The sequence below is a fragment of the Sciurus vulgaris genome (assembly GCF_902686455.1).
Source record: "Sciurus vulgaris genome assembly, chromosome: 7".
Classification (NCBI taxonomy): Eukaryota; Metazoa; Chordata; class Mammalia; order Rodentia; family Sciuridae; genus Sciurus; species Sciurus vulgaris.
In genome coordinates this window covers 152,610,976-152,635,266 of record NC_136467.1, presented here as the reverse complement: position 1 = coordinate 152,635,266, position 24,291 = coordinate 152,610,976, and the positions used below count along the sequence as shown (strand labels likewise).

The window sequence follows — 24,291 nt, the reverse complement described above, 5'->3', positions numbered from 1 at the left end:
TCCTTAGTGTTTTATAAGCAAAATTCAGCTGCAGTACAACACACAGATTCTAAATGTGCTAGTGGAGAAGTTCTGATGAATATTTACACCTGTATGGCACAAATCTCCATCAGGAGGCAAAACAGCACCCCCGTACCCCAAATTCTCTGCATCACATTTCCTGGGCAATCTCTACTCTACTCCCCCTGTTTGATTTTCATCCTTAATTAGCTTTTCCAGTTCAAGAAACTTATTTAATTGGAACCACTTTTGTTTGTTTCTCTTTTATGTAAGTTTTTTCTTTGTGCAGCATAAAAGTTTGGGTGATCCATCAATGTTGTTGCATGAATCAGTAGTTTGTTCTTTTTATGGTTCACAAATAGCCTTTATGATCCCGTAGTTTTCTACTTTTATCTTGATGGACGTGCGGGTTGTTTCCACTTTTGGCTATTCTAAATACAGCTGAGCATGCTGCTGTGAACGTTCTGGTACAGGTCTTTTTGTGGATCACAGGCTTTTGTTTCTCCCTGGAAAATACCTAGAAGTGAAACTGTAGGTTGAGGACAGGTGGATAGACTTTGATAAGAAACTCCCAGGCTTTTGTCCAAAGTGGTTGCGAAATTACACACTCACCCAAAAGGTAAGAGCTCCAGTTGTTTCACATCCTCCCCAACATTTTGCTGTTAGTCTTCATAAATTTAGCCTTTCTCATTGAGGTCTTTCCCAGTGGTTTAATTTGCATTTCCTGAGCATGCTGAGTAGAGGCAATTTTATTTCATGTGCTCATTTCCCATGTGTGTATCTTCCCTTGTGAAGTATCTGAGATCATGCCCATTTTACTGAATTTTTTTCATTTCTGAGCCGTAGAAATACTTTATGCATTCTGCATACCCATCATCAGATATGTTTCTTTTGTATCAGTTTCTTAACAATGTCTCTCAATTAGTTCAAGTTTTCCAGTTGATTGTCTCACTTGTCAATTTTTATGGTTTTTGCTTTCTGTGGCCTAAGAAATTTTCGACTGCCCCCCACAATGCAAAGGCATTCCCATGTTTTCTTCTGAAAGCTTTATCATTTTGCTTTTAGGTCTGTGACTCATCTCAAGTTAGTTGTTGTGAATGGTGTGAGGTAGGGATTGAGGTTCCCATTAGGCCACTGCTACACCTAAAAGTATTTTCTTCTCTCTCTTGTCAACATATGAATGGGGATCTATTTCTGGGCTCTCAATTCTGTTCCTTTGATCTATTTGTCTCTTTTTATGTAGGTATCACAAAGTTTTGATTATTATAGCTTTAAAATAAGTCATAGAATCATATAATGTGATCCTTCCGACTTTGCTCTTCTTTTCCAAGGTTGCTCTGGACATTTCAGCTCTAGTATATTTTCTTATAAGTTTTGGAACCAGTTTGTTCCCAAAACAAAGAAGAAACCTGGTGGTGCTTCAGTTGGGATTACATTGAATCTAGAAATAACAATACCTTAAGGATATTATGACGTCTAATCCCTAATGAAAACTCTTTTTATATAGTGAGGTCATTTTAAATTACTTCTGGCAAAGTTTTAGTGTTCTGTGTCGAGATTTTTGCATGGGTTTTATTAAAGTTATTTCTAGGCATTGGTCTCATCATGTTCTTGTAAGTGAAATTTTAAAAATCATTTTTCTAATTCTTTGTACTAACATGTAAAAATACATTTGTTCGTATGTAAACAATTTACCCTGAAATCTTGCTAAGTTCTTTTAGACTACAGTTGATTTGTACATTCTTTAAGATACCCTGCTGTCAACCATGTCATCCAAAAAGAGTTTTACTGCTCTTTCCAAACTATTTTTTAAAATTTTCTTCTCTTATTGCATTAGCCATAATCTCCAACAAAATAATAATTGAAAGAGGTGAGAGTGAACCTAGTTCTCAATATTAGGGCAAAAGCGTCCTATATTCCACCATTACACATGGAGCTAGAGATGTTTCACAGATTCACTGTATCAAAGTTCCCAACCATTCCTACATTGCTTCAAGTTTTTATTATAAACAGTTGTTCTATTTTCTCAATAATTTTTCTACATTATTTAAATCATTATATGGCTTTTCTCTGTTGTGTGGTTTTGGTGAATTACACAGATTGATTTCTAAGAGTTTCACTTTCCATTCAATTTGGTCATGATACATTTCCACAATTATACATTACTAAATTCCTTTTATAACATTTTTTTAAAATCTTATTTGGTTCCTGAATTATGCCTGATATATAAAAGAATGCATTCTCACTTCCTTTATTTTATGAGAAATTTTGCATAAGATTGGTATTATTTACTCCTGAGATGTTTGAGAGAATTTTCCAGTGAAACTATCTGGACTCCCCTGCTACTTTTTTTTTTTTTTTTAATTTTTAATTTTATTTAATTTTATTTTTTTTTTGGCAGGGCGAGGGTTGCAATAATTTATTTGACATGATATCAAAACACAAACAACAAAGAAAATAAGTTAAACTACAAAATTAAAAACCTTCTGTGCATCAATGGACACTATCATCAGAGTAAAGAGACAAACCAGAGAATGGGAGAAACACCTGCTATTCATGTATCTCAGAGGAAATTAATATAGACAGAATATATATTTTAAAAAACCCTACAAATCCAAATAAACAGGATTTTTGTTGTGTGTGTCTTGTTTGGTACTGAGGATCTAACACAGGGGCATTTTACCACTGGCCCACACCCCAGCCCTTTCATGGTTTGAGACAGGGTCATGCTCAGTTGCCAAGGCTGGCTTTGAACTTGTGACCCTCCTGCTCCTCTCCTGAGCCACTGGGCTTACAGGTGTGTGTGCCACTGCACCTGACACACTGAGATTTTTTAAATGTACAGAGCATAGAATACACAGTTCTACAAAGATACACAAATGGGTGATAAACACATAAAAAGATGTTCGACATCACCAGCCACCAGAGATATGCAAATCAAAACCACAATGAAATACCACCCATAACCATTGCGATGGCCATGAGGGAGGAAAAAAGGACCCACAAAATAACTATTAGCAAGGAAGTGGAGAAATAGGAGCCCCAATCCACTACTGGTGGGCAGGTAAGACGGGAGAATTAATATGGAAGACAGTTTGGAGATTCCCCCAGAGACCAGAGAGTTATCATATGACCTAGTGATTCCACACCTGGGAAACACCAAGAACTGAAAGCAGGGTCTGGAATCGATGTGTGCGCACACACGTTCACAGCAGTACAGTTCACCACAGGCAGAAGGTGACAGCAACCCAACCTGCACTCCAGGGTGAACAGACTGCAACGGGCACATGTAACCGTAGCTCCTGTTCAGTCACCAGGGTGGCCCAGGCACTGCCTAAGTAGCTTGCTTGTATTACATCGCCGATTCATAACGACTCTTCAAATATATAAAGCCCCACTTTATGTAAGTGAAAATTTAGGATTGGCAGAATTTACTTAAGTAACTTACCCAAGAGGCTAGTGTGTTCGTGGTAAACATCCAGGGGGGTGTGGCTCTGGAGTTGCACTGCACCCACGAAAATCATGGCAGTGTGCAAGGTGCACAGGTAAGTATCACTTATGGAACTGTTTTAACTCATGGCACTCATAAAATAAGCATGCCTCTATAGTAAGGATGCTTTTTAAAAACAAGAAAGAGATCATCTGTCTAAAATGTATTAGATTCAAAATCCAACTTCAGAGATGCCAAATTCTCCAAAGGTGGCACATTGAACAATAAAGTTAGCCACATTTACTATCAACCACAGAGCAGAACACTCCGCTCAGTTGTGTTTCAATATTTTATTTATGCCACTCTGCTTACCAAGAGCCCACAGTATGTTAAATAAGTTACTGGCTATATTTATACCTTCATTACCAGTTCTCCATCATAAACGGCATGCAGAGTTCATTTACAATAAATTAAATAGTAGAGGGCCAATTAAGGAACAGAAGGACACTGTAAAGAAAGTCTCGTTCGTGCAGCCTGGCTGGCCCCGGACATCTAACGTTTGATCCGATGCTAAAATCAAACACGGCAGATCTGCAGTTTCTTCCTGGTTCCCCGGGAACCCCAAAGAGGCAGATGGTATTTGTTTCTTAAGATGAGATGTTTCATTGGGTAATGGATTTAGATCACGAGTGAAAAACAAATTAAACACCAACTGCATGAGGCACAAGGTGAACTGTACCTTGACTTAGCTACGTGTGTGAGCACAGTTCGAGAAAGGGGAGGCAGGACATCACGCAACCTGCGTCTCCAAATAGTATTTCCTTCACTCGAAATTACCAAAGGAGCGAAAAGAAGCCCGTGAGAGCTCCAGCTATTTTTTTTTTTTTTTAAGAAATAAACTCTATCCACCCATGTTTCTCACTCATAAATGTGAGTTAAGAAGGCTCCAAGTTTCTCAGCAAGCAGAGCTAGGGAAAAAATTAGGTCAACCGGGTTCGGTGTTGACAGCATGTCCAGCTGTTTATGGCTTCTCGTTTTTTCCATAACCCTAACTGGTATCAGTGTATGTAAAGTTCCTAACACTTCCAGCTAGGGAATACTTCAGAGGAGAAAAATGCTTTCCTCGGAGTTTACAAATGCCATTTGGTCTAATTTTTCAGTGAAGGTTTGTCTAGTTAGATTATGAGATTTTTTTCCTGGAGAGCAACAGCAAGCGAATGTCTCCCATGCTGTCAGAGAAACGTCACATTTCAGTCCTTGGAAGAAACACAGAATGTGGTGGGCAAAGTGTCAAGTGGGTGGGAGCCATGAGCCCACACGGGCCTCTGGAGACCTCTAGGGAGAAGGCGCTGAGTAAGCCCCCACCCCAGCACATCTGGTCAGGAGAAACAGAGGCAAGCGGGTGGGCTCCGGTGTGGTTCTCACCCCAGCAGCACCGAGGACCCAGTGCCCAAGGGCCGGCCAAAGTCAGAAGCCACTTAGGAAAACTGACTTCCACACTGGGAAGACTAAACACAGAAACTGAGCCCAGAGGGTGAGAGGCTGGATGTGGATGGGAATCGGAGGCAAGCTGGAAGCTGCTTTAGAGAAAGAGGACGGGACCAAGGAAGGCTCAGGGGGGACTCCGCAAGCTTCGCACCATGGAACCTCTGTGACCAGCGGGCCCACGGCCAGCACCGAGCGGTAGAGAGGCCCAGATTTCCCTCCTGACCCCGGGCTCCGCGTGGGCCGGGCCAGCTGCCCCGCCACGCCCTGCTCCCTCAGGCACACAGTCAGCCATCAGAGGTCTGGGCTGTGGTCTCGGCTGTACGGGGAATATGGTGTCTTAAAACGCAGGATTCTAAAAGCTCCGGTTTGAAGTTCATAAGGTCCCGCGTGTCATTTTCAGGAGGCTGCAGGAGAGGCGGGCGGCAGGTCTCAACCCGGTGGGGCGTCTAGCAGGAGTCCAGGTGTGCACGCTGCTCAGGCCCCTGTCCTCCGTGCGCCTGGACGTTCGCTCTGTGTGGTGACTGAGGCGGGAACCCGGAGCCCGGCGGCTTGGGCGCAGGTCCCAGCTCCACCAGCTTCCAGCTGTGTGACCCTGGGCCAATTATGCAGCGCGGCTGGAATCAGTTTCTTCCAGCGAATAATGAGGAACGAGCAATTCCTACCCCCGCTGGCTGTGAGCGGCAGCGGTGGGAGCCCCACCTACGGCCTTTCTGGAGGAGGAGGTATGCAGGAGTCGCTTCTCCTGACGTGAGACTCGCGACCATAAGCGACAAGGACGGTCTTCCTCTTTACTTGATTCCAGAGTGTTCCATTTCAGGGAATTCCAGAAAAGTAAGTTGACCCTTCTATCGTAACATCTGCCAAAGCCCCTCCTTGAAGAAATTGAAATTTCTTGGCTGAGGTTCAAACATAATGACTAAGACTTCATCTGTGAATCTACAGAGGCTTAGAGCAGGAACGGCCCCTTTACAACCGAGTCGCTATTTCAACTGCTGGCGGTGCCTGGCAGTCACCAATCAAGTCCTAACTGCCTCTGTGTACGCCTCAGACACACCTGCACCCTCCAGCCTCCGGGCATCCCAAGTGGTCACAGAAACGGTGACAACTTGGATTCTATGACTCTTACCATCACCTCCTTCATCCGGTTCCAGGGTCAACTTTCCCTGGGGGTATCCTGTGTGCCCTGCTGGGCACTCCCACGGAGGCCTGGGTCACTCAGGGTGTAAAAGCCAAAGGGCTGGCTCAGGCGAAGGGACGGGAATGCTGCTTTTCCTGGTGTAAGAGGCCAAAGGAGGAGCCCTGTCATGGTGCCAGCTGCCAAGCATTGTAAGTTTCTCAGAAGTCTGACGCCTCTGTATGTTTCCACGTTTCCCAACTCCCAGACTCCACATCCTCAATTCCCAAACTCCACGTCCTCAACTCCCAGACTCCATGTCCTCATAAGTCCATTAAAAGTCACTTAAAAGTTTAGGCATTTTTGTACTTACACCAACTCTGTTTCTTATGCAAATTCCAGATAATTATCTCCTGGGGAAAATCAGATATCACAGATAAATAAGGAAATATACATATATATATTTAAGTTGTGAAGAATGACTATTTTACTAATTTTGCTAATTTTGTATTTACAGGCTAGGGTTTTGCCCACTACCATCTCCAAATTATTTCACACTGAGAAACCTGATGCAGCATAGAGAAAGGGAAGAAGGCCCATGCAGGCCACTGGGAGCAGGGGAGGCTCAACCCAAGTAGTTCCGAAGTCTGGTAAGCACATGGATAAGTCGATGGAGACAGTGGGGTCCAGGAAATGAGAGACGCAGAAAGACTTTGCTCTTCAGAATCGCTGATGAACCTCAGACAGCAGCAAGGAGCAGAATGAACCCACTTAGAGTAAATCACTGTCACAGATTACCTTAAAAATAACTGCTCTGTTACCAGTGTTGGTAGTGCTTCTACAGAAGGATGTTTATCAGCAGGGAAGGTGGAATTCTGAGCCTTCTCTAAACCTATATCCCTACATTGTCTACGATGGCAGCCACGAGCCAGAGGTAGCAACAAGTGCTTCTCAAGTGAACACACCAGCATTCAAAGACAGTGGGAAATAAAGACTGTAAAATATCTCTGTAAGTCTGCATTGGCAGCTTATTGAAATCACAGTATCTTGGGTATATTGATTTAAAATAAGACTATTAAAATTAATCTCCTATTTTGCCTTTTTACAGCTTTTTATGTGGCTACTCGACATTTTAAACTTATTGGTAAGAGATGCATTTTAGGTTCACATTACGTTTCTTTTGGCCACCACTGGGTAATCTAGTGAGAGAAAAAAAATGTCTGTCAGTCAGCTTTCATTGCTATAACAAATATCTAGCTAATGAACTTAAAAAGAGAAAAGGTTTATTTGGGCTCACAGTTTCAGAGGTTTCAGTCCACAGTTGGGTGACCCTGTTGCTTTGACCTGTGTCATCAGCACATCTAGCAGAGAGTGTGAAGGATGGAAAGGTCTTCCCACCTCCTGGCTGAGAAGTGGAAGAGGAAGAGGGTAGGGTCCTGCAATCGCCTTGGGAGGGTAAAACCTCCCTCTAGACCTTACCTCCGAAAGGTCCCATCACCCCCCAATTCTGCCAAGCCAGGGACAGCAGGCTCAGAGAAAGCAGGCGTCCTCTTGATGAATGTCCCGTTCCCAGGGCGGGAGACGCCTGGACAGAGAACCTACTGCTCGCCTCACTTTCAATAGGCAAGTCTTTCTACAGTGTCAGAGAACATTTATCAACTCATATCTCTGGCTTCGAGGTGACGACGAAGGTTTCGTACAGATAGGAATTAGGGACAAAAGCTCTCCATGGACGGCAGCCCGAACTGGGTGTGTGCAGTTGATGAGTGACGCGGAGACGGCATTACCCCTTCCTGGACAGAGTTCAACCCGGCTTGGGGAATGCTCCGGCTCCCTCCTCCTGCCTCTGCCCTCCATGGACCAGAGGTGCCTGTGTCCCTAGGACTCCTCGGGACAGCAGGTGGAAACAAAGGCTCTCAGCAATTCCACCGCAGCGAACATGGTCTCCATGATCTTGCAAGTTACTTAGAGATGCAAGAAGTCAGGGAAACAAGAATCGGGAACCTGGCGAGGTAAAATGAGGAGATTTCCCATTGTGGACACCACAGGGGATGTGAGAGGCGCTGGAGCTGTGCCGGGTGGGACCCCATCGCTGGGGTCTGGAGCTGTGCCGCGTTGGGACCCCCATCTCTGGGGTCTGGAGCTGTGCCGGGGTGGGACCCCCATCTCTGGGGTCTGGAGCTGTGCCGGGTTGGGACCCCCATCTCTGGGGTCTGGAGCTGTGCTGGGTTGGGACCCCCATCTCTGGGGTCTGGAGCTGTGCTGGGGTGGGACCCCCATCCCGGGCTGCACTCTCGGGCAGCCTTCATCATCTGTCTTTCTTATTTATTATTGTTAATTGGCAGCCAAGGTAATTGAAAGCATAGTCATCAGCAGAGGAACCTGGTAAGGATGGAGATACCAGTGCTGCTGACGGAGCAGACAGAGCCAGGCGTGTAATGAGCTCCTCGTAGGGTCCCGACTGTGGGAAAGCTCCCAGGCGGCTCTGGTCCCCTCTCCAGGTCCCCTTTCTAGATCTGGACATTAGCTCCTGGGAGAACAGGAAGGCCCTTTTCCTGTTGGACAGTTCAGCTGCTTATTGACACTCAAGCTGGACTGAAAGCCAAGGGATAAATTATTGCCAGCTCTTACCACCAAAGGAAAACAAAAGCGATCATGCAATTATCAGCACCATCCTACCAAGAGGCTGTGAAGTTCCACGTGCTCAGGACACGTCTGCGCCAAGATCTGGGGTCCTCTATTGTACTGACTGCTTTAATCACCGAAATCCCACAATGGTATAGAGTCCATATCTACATCAAACCTGAAATAAGAGTTTCATTTTCCTTTATTTAAAAAGTCTGATGGATTAAACCTGTCTCCATGCCTCTTACATGTGCACCCCGGGACTCCTCCCAGGAGGTGTGCTGATGGACAGGTCACTACACCCAACATGCCTTCACCTCGCGCCTTCACTGTACACAAAATGTTTAAAGGTTAATTATTTGGAAGCTGAAGGTAGTTTTACTGGGTTAAATATAGAAAGTAATTTTTATCTCTAAAATACAAAACTTAAATATGATGAAACTATCAATATTAGAGCACAACACGCAACCACCAATGCCCAACCAGAGTATCAGTCCCACTTCTCTGTCTGCAGCCCAGTTTCCCATCCCCAGGTCCCTCTTCTCACAGAGTTGTTCTAAACATCAAGTTCATGCAGGAAATAAAACTCTTCATGGATGAGAAACTGACCAACAGTGTCTCATTCTAAGGCACATTATTGCTTTCAGAGTTTTCCAGAGCCAACGTAAACCAACAGCTGCATTTCAAAATTGAAATGGAAACTCAGATATCATAAGTAGGACCAGCTGCTTTCTCTTTGAGTGAAATTGTCAAATTCTATATATTTGTGTAGAGCAGTTTGAAGGCAGAAGTGACAAAGTGCCCAGTTCGCTCACTCAGTTAAGGCCTGCTCTGACACCAGGTTCAGAATCCAAAGTGTTCAAACACAGGTTTCCATGCCACATCATGAGAGATTTTAAATAAGTCACAGAATTGAGTGTTCAGGGGAACGTTCAAGGCTATAAACAAACACCCTTTCCTCTCCAATGAAAGTCCTAACAAGGAAGGTCCTACTATTATTAACACAGAAGAAGTCGCGTTCGTATCTCCTACCAACTAAGACCAGGTGTTTCAATAGAACTAGTAAATGATAAAACAAGCACAGCCCAACCTCTAACCAACAGTAAGCATATTCAACTGAGTCTGATGACGGTTTTTTCCTGAGTTCTGTGACTTCAGGTGATGAGAAAGCCATATGCAAGCAAAAGCTGTACCTCCAGCTTTGAATGTGGGTCTTTCCAGGCCAGCAAGGTGCAGTGTGATACGTCCAGGAGATGCTGGGGCTGACCCTCAGCTGCAGCTCCCAGCTAGCACCTGACCCCGGGAGAAAGACACTCACACTCCACAACGTGTGGCATGGCCAAGACATGGTGCTCAGTAGGTGATCCTTCTAAATGCGTTTTCACTGCCGTATTTTTTGTTTACCATGGGATGCAATCCATCATTTGATCAGCATGTCTTAATGTACTTCAGACCACACCCCAGGAAATAATCCCATGTTATCATAATAGAAAATGATTTAAAAATATTCAGATGCCAGTTGGACTGGGAATATTCATATACCTGTACTATGGTGGGGGGGGGGGCAAGGAAGTTGGCAAAGAGGAGGAGGAGGAGGACGAAGGTTGAAAGAGTAGCTTTTGCAACAGCTCGACTTTGCTTTATACGTAAGTGCCAGTGAGTGATACAAGGCCACATCATGCTAATTAAATTACCAAAGCCAAAACAGTGAGATTCTGCTTCTCACGTGCAAGGGACTCAGAAGAGCTTCTGGTTTTGTTTTTAGCCACAATAGCTATTGCTAGCTACAGTTGACTCGGCGGTGGCTGGCAGACGCTCTGGGAAGGAATACTGACATAGGCGTCAACAGCAAGTCACCATTCGACAATGGCAGACAGCTCCATAGCTCTCTATGTACGGCGTGGGAAAGGTCTGTTCCCTGAAGGAACGTGCTAGAAGCTTGGACCTCAGTGTGGCAGTGCCGGAGGGGCCAGTGGAAGGTAACTCAGTCCACCATATTGGGAGCTAATGCTGGTCTCGAGGGCTGGGCTGGGTCTTGTAGGAATAAGTGGTGAGTGAATTCTTGTGGTCATGAGTCATTAAAGAGGCCACTCAATGTGCTCAGGGTCTGTTGCATGTGGCCGTTTCCCTTTGTATTCTCTGCCAAACTGTGACACAGTCAGGGGACCCTTGCTGGAACATGGTCACCATGCTATTTGAAACTTCCAGGCCCCAGAACTATGAGCCTAATAAATTCCTTAAAGTTCCCAGCCTACGTATTTTTGTTATAGCCATGCAAAATGAACTAATACACTCAATAAGTTAAAAAGTGTAAAAGACAGCTAGGCCTTGCCAGAGTTCACCTTAGTCGACCACAGCAGCAAAGTCTCATTGGTGTAATCATTTGGTGTGTTCTATTCTCAAGATGTTTTGACTTTGTCTTTTCTCTCAAATGGGCCTCTACTGAGGGTTTTGTTTTTATCTTTCTGTACATTGCTGCTGTTTGCCCTTCATTAATTAAGTCAGAAGTCAAATCAGATGGCCAACCAGCAACTGAGATGGTTCTCTGAATGGCCAACTAATGAACCTGGAGAGTAATGAGAGTGTCTTGAAACGCCCACAGGGAACCCTGGCTTTCTGATCTTGCTCTTTATAATAGGCGAATCCCTGGCAAGGTACTAGTGTTCACACCACTGTTGAATGTACTTCAACACATATGCCAGACTACAGAAAATGAGAGAGAACAGTTCTTGCAAATTAAAAACTTGATTGCTAAAAATGTGAGTGAAAGAAGTAGAAGAGAAAGTCCAAGTCTCCCAGAAAGTGAAGACAAAGAACCATGAAAAATGCACAGGAGAGACCAGAGAGGCCGAGAAGCAAGTGAGGAGGAGCCCAGCATTGACCCACAGGGTGCCTCCAGGAAAGAACAGGGAAAACCTAGGGGGACTCATCCAAACGGCAAGACAGCAGGTCCTGGGGCCAAAGGGAGATGTGGCTTCCAGATCGCTCCAAGTGCCACGCAGGATTAATAAGAGGCAAACATCATTATGAAATTTGAGAACACCAAGATTAAAAGAGATCCCAAAAGTGTAATGAGAGAAAACAACACTGAACCTAGAAAGAGAATTCTTTTTTCTTTTAGGCTTGTATTTCTTCTCTCAGCAAGAAAAAACAAAGATCAAAAACTTCAGGATTAAGAAGGCGTACAACAGGGTTAGAGGTCAAGTTTGAAGCACACGGAACCTTGTATGGTTTCAATCAGTGTCACAGTGAAACGAGGAGTCTTTATTCAACTGCTTGCATTTGACCTCTTTCACGGAAAGATGTGGAGGTCATGAAATTGGAAAAGAATGTAATCAAAGCATATTAATTGGCCCTGTAGTGAATAGTATTTCCTTAGATATAACATAAACATTACTGGCTTTCAATTTTCAGCATCAGCCTGAATATGCAATGTGAGGTTTAGAGTTGTTATGCAGTTGACAACCTAAGTGGCGGGAAAGTGCACACACAGTTTACACGGGTTGGAAAGTGGAAGGGTAGCGAGCTAGAGAAAAGGGCACAGTGCCTCACCTTTGCCTCATAGGCTAGATTCTAAATATACTATGTAAAGTTTTCAAGGAAACCAGAAATAGGGCTTTTTAAAAAAGGAGTAAAATAGTCAAAATTCGTATGGAAGAAATTGATGAACCATGGAGACATTTCTTTGGCCTGGGATTGGTGCTGGGATTGGGTGGGAGTCTGTTTTACGATCGATCACAATCAATTCAAGGTCACTATATTAGTGATGGCCAATTAAAAACCAAGAAAAACCCTCGCCTGCTGTGTACGTGTCAAGTTTTTAGAAGGCATTGCTAGAAACCCACAGGACACCACTTGGGGACACTTTGTGCATGAGACAAAAGATCTGTCCTACAGGCCAGAGAGGGTGTCCCAGGAGCGATCCCTGAGGCTCCGAAAGACCTTTCTGGCATGCGCTGGCCGTTAGTGTGTCTGGACTCCACAGGTGCCTTCTGGGCTCACATGAAGAGGGGCTCGCGGGGCCGCCCCTGAGCCCCAGGGCCTCCCTGCCCGGCCTGCGGATGGCGTAACTCTCAGCCATGGGCCTGGTTCGCTGAAAGCCCTGGCAGTCCTGTGACTCTTCACGCTCCTTTGTTCTCCAGTATAAAATATTCCTCTCATACGGATCTTTCCAGCACCTGGTTCTGCAGGGTTTTCTTCCACGGACTCGAGCCACTTATGCACGCACGCTGTTTTGATCATCTTGCGAGGAAAGATCATTTTCCAACAGTGTGAGACGTGGAAGGTGGACACCATTGATCTCATTTTGAAAATGAGATGCCTTTTGAAAATGAGGCTGCGTTCCTCAGCTGAACTTCCCTTCTCTAAAACTTGCTTGGTACTCCAGACGCGTGCTAGCAGAGGGGGAGACACGCTGGGTGCACGGAAGAGGCTTTAGGTGGAATTTTAGTCATGAAAGCGCAAATGATCCCGAATCGTTCTGCTCGCGTTCTAGGATTTACGGGAGGTTTGCCCCACTAACGACTCTGAAGGTCACAGAAACTTCTTTCAAGGGAAAATAACAAAACCCAAATAATCACTAGGTTTTTCCTCTGGGGGAAAAAGTTTATTGTAAACAGAACCAAAGAGGAGGGAGAAGGGGGCCAAGCAGAGTGCCTGAAACACAGCCCTGGCACCAGCCGGGGCAGGAGGTCGCCTCAGAGTGGCCTCCCTGATGGCCCGGCTCTCTGCCAGCCAAGAGTGCCCTGGAGGGCGCGTCCTCTGTGCCAGACGAGCAGGCCGCAGGCCTGGGAGAAAGCAGAGCCTGGGACAGTCCCCCAGCAGATGGCTTGGGTTCCACTTCCTACCAGCAGGCAGCCCGGAAGCCCTGGGCCTGGAAAAGGCAGCCCCGAGCCAAGGCTGAAGTGGACGGGCGGCCAGGCCCTGAACGGAAGCCATACGGGAACTGCCTTGTGATTCAACAGGAGCCTTCAGGTGGCTTTGCATTAAGAGGAGTACTGTCAGCCGCGTCCCTGGGTCCGGTAACCCCCCTTCTCCAACCCTCTCCTTTTTTTTGTAAATTTTACAAGCTCTGTGATTTAGCAGTGGAAATTCCCTAAATATAAATTAAGCATTATGTCCACCCCAGAAGTGCTTCCTGGCACGCCACCGGGAGTGTGGGATTAAAATCTCTCCTGCGATTCCTGGGAGAGAGTAAGGCCACGTGTGCGCGTGTGCGCATATGTGTGTGCATGTGTGCATGCATGTGCACGTGTGTGTACACGTGTGTGTGTCTTGTCCCCGTTTTTCCCTCTTTAGAATCGTCCTCCATTACATGAAGATGCCCGGTGACGATGACACACTCGGTGTCGGGAGAAGGGCGCTCCTGAGTTTCCCAGCCCTGCTGGAATACAGGTCGCACCTCTAAGAAAGGACACCTAGTGTCTGCGCAGCCACAACTGCTGTGTGAACAGATTTCCACCCGCCACCACCACAGCGGTGACGTCCCTTCCACCCACCAAACAGCCAGGCCATAACTCCTGCCCCTCTGAAGAGGCAGACGCCGCTGCCCTAGCCAGGGGTCGATGACGCCATGCAACCAGCACCTGGCCCTCAGGACAAGGTGACCGCAGCTCGCTCTCTCACGTGGCAGACGCGCCTGGGTCGTCCTTTCAGCGACAGTCGCTCACAGACCACCCGCTGCCTGCTCTTCACACGTGTGTGAAGGTGGGCGGGAAGGGATGAAGGAACACCGCGGTGACTCTTCCGGTCTCTTCCGAGATGTGACGCCTGTGACCTCTGCTCACATTTCCTGGGCCGAAGCCAGTCACAGAGTCGGGGGGCAAGAAAGTGCAACTGCACCACGTGTCCCCAAGGAAGGCCATCACCACATCTGGGAGCACCCCTAACGGACCGCAGGTCTCTTACCAAGGCTGGAAAGAGCAGGAGCCACCGCAGAGCCCAGGAAGACTCCTGGGTTCCCAGGACACACAGATCCGCGTCCCACCTGCTGCTTACGCTCCTCAGCGCACCACAGGGAGCGCACAGCTGCCCGCCAAAGAATCACGAGCCGGGCCTAGAAAAGGCATCCGGCGGGGCCACACTCCCAGCTCCTGGGCTCAGCCTGGCAAGTGAAGGAGGACATTCCTTCTGCTGCTGAAGATAACAGAAGAAAGGAACAGACACCATCATCTGTGTTCCCTGAGTGTGTCCTGGTCCTGCACAGGAGAATGAGGGATGCTAGTCTCTGGTAAGCGTGGTAAGACTCACCTCGTAAAGGGACGTGGAAAGAATTTCCTTCCAGCCATTTACAGGGGACCAAGAGAATGTTTCACCATTGCCTGTCCCTTAAAGTAGATTCAGATTTTTCTCCCCATTAGGCGCTGAGGGACAGAGTCTCCGCTTGAATGCGAACGAGTCTCTCTTAGTACATACAGAATAGCAAAAGAATGTCTGCACAAATCTTGCTTTCCCAAGAAACAGTCCAAAAAATTTGTTATCTTAGAGAGAGAAGCTGAGGGTCAAATGGGAAAGGAGACAGAAGAGGAACCTTATTTTCTCTAGCTCAGAAATACTTTCCTAGCATTCCTTCTCTGGTACATTAACCCTGCCCTGCACCCTGAACTTTTCAATGGGGAGGAGTGAAGGAAATTTATTGGAAGGGGACTTGGAGGCTTTTAGTAAGGTTAGAATGCTGCTCACTGTTTACTAGATACAGGGAGAGACTTAAATAAAAGTTCATGCCAACAGCGTTCATACAGGAGGCCAGCTGTTCTCATTTCCTCCAACAGACATGTCACACGGGGCTCCAGGCTCCATCACCCGAGCTCCGGGAGCTACCCTGGCAACAACTGCACAGGCCTGAAGCCTTTCAGGTCCCAGAACAAGGGCCTCATTTTAGAGAGGAGCTCCAGGCGGCTTATTCTAAGAATGCTAGATTCCACCTCAGAGCGATGGGACTCGACCAAGGAAGGAGCACAACACCATAACGCAGGCTCGGCTGACCTCCTGCCCGCTACATGCCCAGGAAGAGGGGCAGCTCGTTCACCTGCACCCGTCTTCCGGGACGGCCAGGGCAGGATGATCCCTGTGCCGCAGTCTGCTCTGGTGAAACTCGACTGAACTCAAGCACTTTGCCCTAGGGTGCCGCTGTGTACAGCCATCTCAAATGAAAGGTCTGGGGCACGCTTACTTTTTAACTTTTAAATCAACATTGAGGAGTGGCTTTTTAATTTTTTTTTTTTTTTGGTACCAGGGATTCAACCCAGGGATGCTTTTCAACCCAGGGAGCCACACTCCCAGCCCCTTTTTAAAAATATGTATGTATTTTATTTTGAGACAGGGTCTCACCAAGTTGCTTAGGGCCTCATTAAGTTGCTGAGGCTGGCCTTGAACTTGTGATCTCCTGCCTCAGCCTCCTGAGCTGCTGGGATTACAGACGTGTGCCACCGCACCCAGCAAGGAGCGCCTTTTGAACCGTAAGGGACCAGTGCTTAAGAGAACTGGCTTCTATGTATCGCCAGGGCTCATGAAGAAGAGCAACTTTTTCAGCTGATGACTGTTTTCTCAGCACTGGCTTTGGGCCAAAAGCTAAAGCATCTCACTTAAACCTTAATACCATCCTCTAAAGTAAACTAGTGACTTCCTTCCAAAGATTTAGACTACAGAAAGGAAGAAAAAGAGCAAGCTGGCAGTGGCAGACCCTCAGCCAGGGGGTGAAGGCCAACATGAGCAGCAACAGGTCATGGTGCAGGGCACACCCTTGACATGACACACGAAGAGGGTATGTCACCTCTGTGCTCCTCCCCTCAAAAACTCATGACCCAGTGGAATTATGAGAAAGAAGTCTGACACATTCCCAGTAAGGAAAACTCTAGAAAATACCTGGCCAAGGCTGCTCAAAACTGTCAAGGCCACCTAAATCAGGGACAGTCTGAGGAACCCCATGATGAGAGGAGTCTCCAGAGATGCAATTAGTAAATGTGACGTGGTACCTAGGAAGAGGTCCTGGAACCCAAAGGGACATTAAGAACAAATCGTGAAGTTAAAATTAACAGTCAAGTTCAGGAATCAAGTACCAGTGCTGATCAAGTACCAGTGCTGATCCCTTGATTTTCACAAGCAGACGCAGCAAGGGAGATGGTAAGGAGGGGAACCCGGTGGGTGGCACACGGACTCACTCTTCCTATCTCTGCAACTTCTCTGAACATCTCAAACTATTCTAGAGTAAAAAGTTTAATTAAAAAAGCTCTCTGAGGTTGCTACTTTTACCTCCATTGTAAAGATGAAGACCTAGGGGTTAAATACCTCCTCCAAGTTACCACCCCAAAGCAAAAATACCTGGGCAGGTAAAACCACTTCCCAATGAAGCAACCAGTGCAATCCAACTGCAAGCAAGGTCCTTGCCTGAGTATTTCATAAAAACTGTTCTATGCCAGCGACATGAAGCTGAAAGAATTTATATCACGTCTCTCCCCAGTAATGAAACACTTTTATTTTAGCACACGGTTAAGTCCCGGGGGCCATAACATGACGTCCAAAATATTTCACTGTTATTTCCACCACAAACCAGAATGACTCCATCCATGCCCTGGGATGACCACATTTAAGGAGAATTAGCTCAGGGGTTTACCAGAGTCCTGGTACTTCAGCGCCTCCCAGGAGCAGACGCCTCAGCCACAGGTGCCACATGCCGAGGGCCCCAGCTTGGGACCACTGTCATTTGTCAAGCTTTCTGTTCTGATACACTGGATATTTTGGAGCTGGTGAGCTCAGCCTGCTGTGCAACAGGAAGAGTGGGTTAAAGTTAGCAGCCCTTCAGGAGGAAATGACCGCACTGACATGTTTCTTCAGACAGCGTGACTCAAAATCAGCGATGGCTGCTTCAGAAATCTGAAGCAAACCCAGTGCCCTCTGAAAGCGGACCGCCCCAGCACTATCTCCCGAGCCAGCTTTTCCCACAGTGGAAGCCAGGCTCTCTGGGAAAACTCCACCGTCCTCCCCGGAAGGCCCAAGCAGTCCAAGACATAGATTCTTTTTCCTTGGGACTTGCCAACATCAGACAGTAGGATTCAACAAATATTTCTAAATACTGTACTTAATACATTGTTCCCTGTGAGAATATAAAGTGGAAGTGATCCAGCAAGTGAGAAAACAGGCTGCTCTCCGAGAGTGATTAGATTAGCCAGCCTGAAACACGTTTTTCTCAATCTTGTTCTATAAACAAGTCCTTCTTTTTTTTTTTTTTTAACATGAAGTGATTTCTTGAATTAATGATTTTACCACTCTGGCCTTGTCTCAGGAAGAGCAAAGATTCTTTTCCTCTCCTTTGTGCAGCAAACTGCAATTACTTAATAGCACCTTATCTGTTTTAACAGGAGGGAAGGACAGACAGAAATGGGGAGAAGTGAATCTGACTGATTTTCCCACAAAATCACAGCAAACCAGCAGCAGGCGAACAGATGGGCTGACTCTCCCAATGCCCTGGTCAGTGGAAATGGAACCAAGTCCAAAGTCAGATCTCTCCCCTTCACCCCCAGGAAAGAAACACACCACGTGCAAGAAGCCGCAATTATCCCTGTACACACACACACACACACACACACACAGAAAACAACATTGCAAACTGGCACTAACCCAACACAAACGTCTCCTTTCAAGAATTTTTGCTATTTTTGTAACTAAACTCATGAAAAATCTCTTCATTTTGCAGCCCTGGGTGCTTATGGAAGGCACTTTTAAATTTCTGATCTCATACCAGTGAGAGGGCTGGAGTGCGGAGAGCTTGCTCAGAGGGTTTACTTCCAAGACCATTTGGGGGACAAAGAGGTTGGCCATCACAAGAGCATCCTTTGGGTGCAATCCTGGAGCTCAAAGACGCATTTAGAGTATCTGGTGACCATGTCCACGCGAGCCCGGGTCCTGCTGCCTGCTGTCAGACCTCCCTACTCCAGGCCTCCTACTTCACCCTCTGCAGACCCAGCATCCAGACGGGTGGACGCTGACCTCTCCACACTAAGCTCCCACCTTCAGATCCTGCCCTGACTCTCCAGAGAACACCTGCTGAACATTAACCGAGACACGGTTTCAAAGCTGAGAGCCCACAGAGTAAGGAAGGGTCAGGTTTTCAAAGCACGCACAGATAAGCTCTTAAGTGTTCTTCAAAGTCTTCATTAATAGTGCCAAGTCTTCCCAGTGACTTCCATATTTGCTCTTGGCTTCCAGATAGATGAAGTTGTCAACTACCTACATGATAGAGAAGGTTCCACCACGTGAGCAGCACAGAGCAGATGAGACCCACACGTAAAACTATGAAGCAAACTGGAGCTGAGTGTCCTTTTTACATGCTGCTATCACAGTGTCTTCCTACTGGCGTACTAACTTTGCTACCAAACTACATGGGAGCTGAACTCATTCAGCAATTCGCCACCTGAAAAGCATAGAGCAGCACAAGGGGGTCCTAAACAGTGCCTGACACACACTGGCACAAAAATATGTGTCCCTTCAATCAATCATCTTTGACATCTGATAAGCAGTTATCTCAAAAAAAAAAAAATTAAAAGGAAAGCTCTTAAGCTCTTTCTCTTCCTGGTCTTTACAAATATTTCTAAATACTTCTGAGCATATACTCTTAAAATGGTATTTCCCTGTTTGTCCTCGTCTATATACAATATGCAGTTATACACATAAATATTAGAAAATTATTAAGAACAAACAGGCAAGATAAAGACAAACCATCCAGCAAGAACCCCACTTGCTGTCTGTATATACATGAATTTGAGCCACAGATGGTGCTGGGTTCTTTTAAAAACAGGATTACAGAAAATCTATCCCACTGATCCAATGCCTCCCCACATCACAGTGTTTTCTTGTGTGTTATTAGTAAAATGCATGATTGCCCTAATGTTGTTTAAACATTTAACCAAAGTGTGTCAGAAATAAGGAACTTTGTGTTATTCTTCTAATTAAAAATTTTTACATATTTGATCATAGTCTTAGGAAAAATCTGGCCCGAAGCTGAGTTGCTGGAACCAAGAGTAAGCACATTTTGTTGCTTCTGATCTTTCACATTACAAAATAACTTCCAGGTAGTGTGTACAAAATTTCTCCCAAATAGAATGATACTGGATTCTGTGATCATTCTCCCACTTAGTTTAATATTTAAAAAACAAGTCTTTCCATGTTTCCATGAAGTAACTTACCTACTTAAGTGTAAGTCATAAGCATAATATTATGAAGCCTCAGTTCAAAGTAGATATCCAAGAACAGGTGCTAGTACTTTGGAGGACTAAGAACTTTGTAAAAGGTACAACACATATTGAATTCCTAGCTAAAGTTTCCATCTTTTTTTAAAATTAAGATAACTCAAAAGTTTGGTTGCAATTTCCTAAAGCTCCATCTATAGCAGATGAATTCTGTTTTAAAATGAGATGCTCAGGTTGTTTTTCCTTCTTTTTCTTAGGAAAACCTTTACCTTATCACCAGGCACTTGAAACTGTCCTAGATGTTCATACTCTCTCTTTGGCTCAGGGCTCACTTGAATTTTGCTTTAAATTGGTGTGCAGCTCCTGCTATACACACATGCCTGCATGCCCATACACGTGTGCACACCAGTCTGTGCATAGGCATGCGTGTATATACACATGCATGTACATTTCTGTTTCACAGAGTGATGTACACCTATGCACGGACCTTGCCTTTCTCCCCTGGGTCTCAGTAAATCAGCGAATGCTGGCATTTTCGTGTTTACTATTATAAAGGAGTAGTGTTCTCACTGCAAGAGATGTTCTCGCTGCAAAGCACCACAGGAAGAAGAGAAGACACTGGTTCTTCCAGATTCTTCTCCAGGCCACTTAGCAAGTCAGGGAGCAAAGGACAGGCAGCGCAGCTGAAGCACAGAGGCCCTGCTCCCTCCACCGAGCTGCTGCAGCTCCTCGTCCTGTCCCAGGCACAGCCGGCTCAGAGGGCCCTGCAACTGCGGGCACAGCCTGCACGGTGAGCTAACTGCCATCTGGGGCAAGATGCGCAGGTCCGCGCCGATCCTGTGCACCTGTCGGAGCCCTGGGCTCACACACCTGCTCCCACCGTGTGACTCCGCCTGCAGGTTTCCCTTGATCGACGTCGGTGATGGTGTAACTGCTGCACACTCGCGGCCGGTAAGGGAAGTGGGCTCTGCTCCGGGCAGTTTGCGGTGCTCGGCGTTTGCACGGGAAGCCACATGGGCGCTCGTTGCCAAGGCGCACGCATACCTGCAGCCTCTGGGTACCCTCAACCCGGACGAGAGGGGCGGGCCTTAAAATAAAACAAAACAACAGAGGCTTTAACAACCAGGAAACCAGCAAGCAAAGGAAGCAGCTGTCTCGTTGGCTTTGAAATAACCCGAGAGAGAGAGAGAGAGAGAGAGAGAGAGAGAGAGAGAGAGAGAGAGAAATAACCCATGAGAGAGAGAGAGAGAGAGAGAGAGAGAGAGAGAGAGAGAGAAATAACCCATGAGAGAAAGAGAGAGAGAGAGAGAGACAGACAGACACACACACACACACAGACACTGCACTATGGGCAACTGATCGCACCACCTTTGGGCTCTTTATTTTTCTTGACTAAGCAAATTTGCCTCTTGTGCAAACTATAAGGATGTTCATAAAATCATTTTAATCCAGAAAAAATCGGGGCAGGAGCTGTTGGAGCACTTGCCTTAGCTCTCCGCGTCTGGAAGGGCTCCAGCCTGTCTAGTGTAGCCCAGTGTGTAGCTTCCCACCTTCTGACTACACATCTTACTTTCAAAACAGACATTTAAGTCAGCAAGGGCAAATCCCCTATGTCAGGCCTTTGGGACGCCCCCAGGAAGCCCCCAGGGAACCTGTCTGCCATGCAGGCTCCCAGGCAAGTGATCTGCACAACCCCCTCTGGCCTGAGGACCCACAGGGCTCTGCTCTCACTCTCTCCTCCTCTACTGTGAGGTTTGGGGCAGTGACCACAATTTTAGGAAAGAAAGAAAGAAAGAAAGAAAGAGAGAGAGAGAGAGAGAGAGAGAGAGAGAGAGAGAGAGAGAGAGAGAGAGAGAGAGAGAGAGAAAGAAAGAAAGAAAGAAAGAAAGAAAGAAAGAAAGAAAGAAAGAAAAACTGACGGATTTCAAGCAGAAAATATCTGCGTCTTCTAGAAAAGTGTACTTGCAAAGTATGCAACTGGCAGCAACTTCACGCACTGAAGGGCCATAAGCGCGTGGCCTAGTGAACACCTCCATGTACCTTCTCAGGAATCTTGAGAAGATCTACAGACTGCAGTGATGGTCTTCCACCCCAAGGAGAAGGGCCACTTCTGCACAGTTCCAGTTCTGCAGGCCCAGGGTCGCCCCCAATGTTTCTGTAGGTTGAAACGTGGTGGGTACTTTGGGGGATTTGGTGATTCAGTCACAAGTGTGTCAAGCACACATTCTCTGTCCTCCCCTTTACACCTAGATTCTCCCTCTCACTGTCGGCCTCCTCCAGCTGGCGAGCAGGGCCAGATGGGAACATGGATGGAAAGGCACCTGAGTGGTCCCGGACCAGCCTGGGTATGGACCCCACTGAGGCTCCACAGGTAGGCCCGCACTTCTGTTCCTAGAACCTGGCGATGCAGGGGTCTAGATGTGAGGTTTTCTCCTCTCGGTCTTCCATTCTGGGGCCTTCCACCCTCGTGGGGACATTTCCTCCTTCTACACTTTCTAGCTGCCTTGCTTCTTTCCAAAAAACACTTCACTGGAACACACACGAGTTTCCCAGTCACTGTCAGAAACGTGAGAAGAGACTGCACTGTTAGCGGCCACCAGTCTGCAACAAGAGCAGGCACTTCAGCGAAATATCCACATCTAAGGGCAACCCATCTTTGCAGGAAGTAGAAAAATAGGCGGAAAGCCCTGCGTTTGTTAACCATGTACATAATAACCAGGAAGTCCCTACCCCCACCTGGAGTGGCATCCACTGTGTGCTGGACACTTCTGAGAGATGTCAAAGCTCATTAGAGAGAGAAAAGGTGCCAACCCAATGCAATAATACAGAAATAATCTTTTGAAATGTTAAAATCTCTGTGGGCACAGAGCTAATACACTCTCAATGCGGCCTTGCAAGCCTTACAAAAACTAAGCCTAACCCTGACTTTAGGAAAATATGTGTTTGTGTTGTACTCTCAATTCCGCCTTCCTTTCAGGAGGGCTCTGAACACCTTCAGTTGACAGGGTTGTCATGGACCTGTTTTAAGTGTGATTGGAATAATGGGGGGTGGGCAGGAGGGAACAGAAATGCCGGGAGCTTAGGTCCAAAATTTACACTTTCAGTCAAAAGAAAACTATGGGTCTACTTAAATGAACGGAAGGGTAAGACTTTTCTCAGCTAGTGCCACCTGAAGATGTCAGCTTCTGCTGGATAATTCCCTGAGAGGCACCGTATAGCTTACGTGGAAAGACAAAACCAGAAATATGGAAGGTCTACTTCCGAGTCCTCCGCATTGTCCTGAGTAATGGAAATGCTTGTCAAATTTTATAACATGGTCGATGTGACACTAAAGGGTTGGTATCGATTCACCTGTGACACACAGCGACTAAAAATTATAACAGCGGATGTGTGTAGCAATCCCCTGGGTAGGTATGCAACTGTTTTAGAAACATCGAACTTGCCATCTCAGGTAACCTGCTCTCCAGTGACCACGTGAGGTGAAGGAACACATGCCCATCTCGCTCATGAAAAAGGCAACTCAGAAGTAACGAGTTCACAGAGCGTTAGTAGTGAAGCTAAGGCTCAAATCCAGTTCTTCCCAAACACGCCAACTGGATGCCTCCTGCACAAGCCAGCTTGGTGGAGAGCTGTGAGCATGTGGGATGACAACCCCAGCCACCTGCAGAGGCCCCCCCACCCCGCCTACCCAGGACGGGCCTTGGTAGCTGCCTCTCCAACGCAGCCGGCATGGACCATGGGAGAACATGCTCCTGGTGAAGCCAGATCTGCTGGCTTCTTGGGGAAAACCAATCGCACTTTTATATTAAAGAAATTTAAATACTGCAGGGTGCAGTAGCCATGCAGTAGTCAATCCCAGTGACTCTGGAGACCAAGGCAAGAGGGTTGCAATATCAAAGCCAGCCTCAGCTACTTAGTGAGGCTCTGTCTCAAAAAATAAAAAGGGCTGGGGATGTGGCTCAGTGGTTAAGCACCCCTGGGTTCGATGCCTAGTACCTAAAGTAAGTAAGTAAGTAAATAAATACACATTGGCAGCAAGTCATTTAAACATACATACTTGCACCCACGTGCACACACCCCCTCTTCAAATGGGTACACACCACATTTGTAGGATGGACTGGAGTCTCCAGGCCACTGGCTTATGATATCTGCCCTTTCCCACCTGCCCATTTATTGTGTCCACCGGGAAGCCACACTATTGATCCAAAATTCCAGGGGGACCATTATTAAACTTATGTTAGAGTGATATAACTTTGCAAATGAAAACTCTCCTTAAAATAACAGTTACAATGAATCCATGAGAGTCACACATTTGAAACACCAAAGCATCTTTGGGATCACATGTTTGGCACCTGCAAAGGAATAGTAGCCACGCTCACAGCCCCTAAGCGGTTGAGTCTACAGCAGCGGCTCTGGAGCTCCGTCAGCCAGAGCTGCGCCAGATCCACAAA

The 24,291-nt window shown here is 46.5% G+C and overlaps 1 long non-coding RNA gene across 1 annotated transcript in view; it reads right to left on the bottom strand.

Moving 5' to 3' along the window:
• The window catches only part of LOC306665298, a 34,466-nt gene extending 13,515 nt beyond the window's left edge, over positions 1–20,951 (bottom strand). The window contains exon 1 of the long non-coding RNA XR_013764962.1: positions 19,838–20,951. This is a non-coding gene — a long non-coding RNA (uncharacterized lncRNA). The remainder of the gene's footprint in view (positions 1–19,837) is intronic.
• Positions 20,952–24,291: the final 3,340 nt, after the last annotated feature.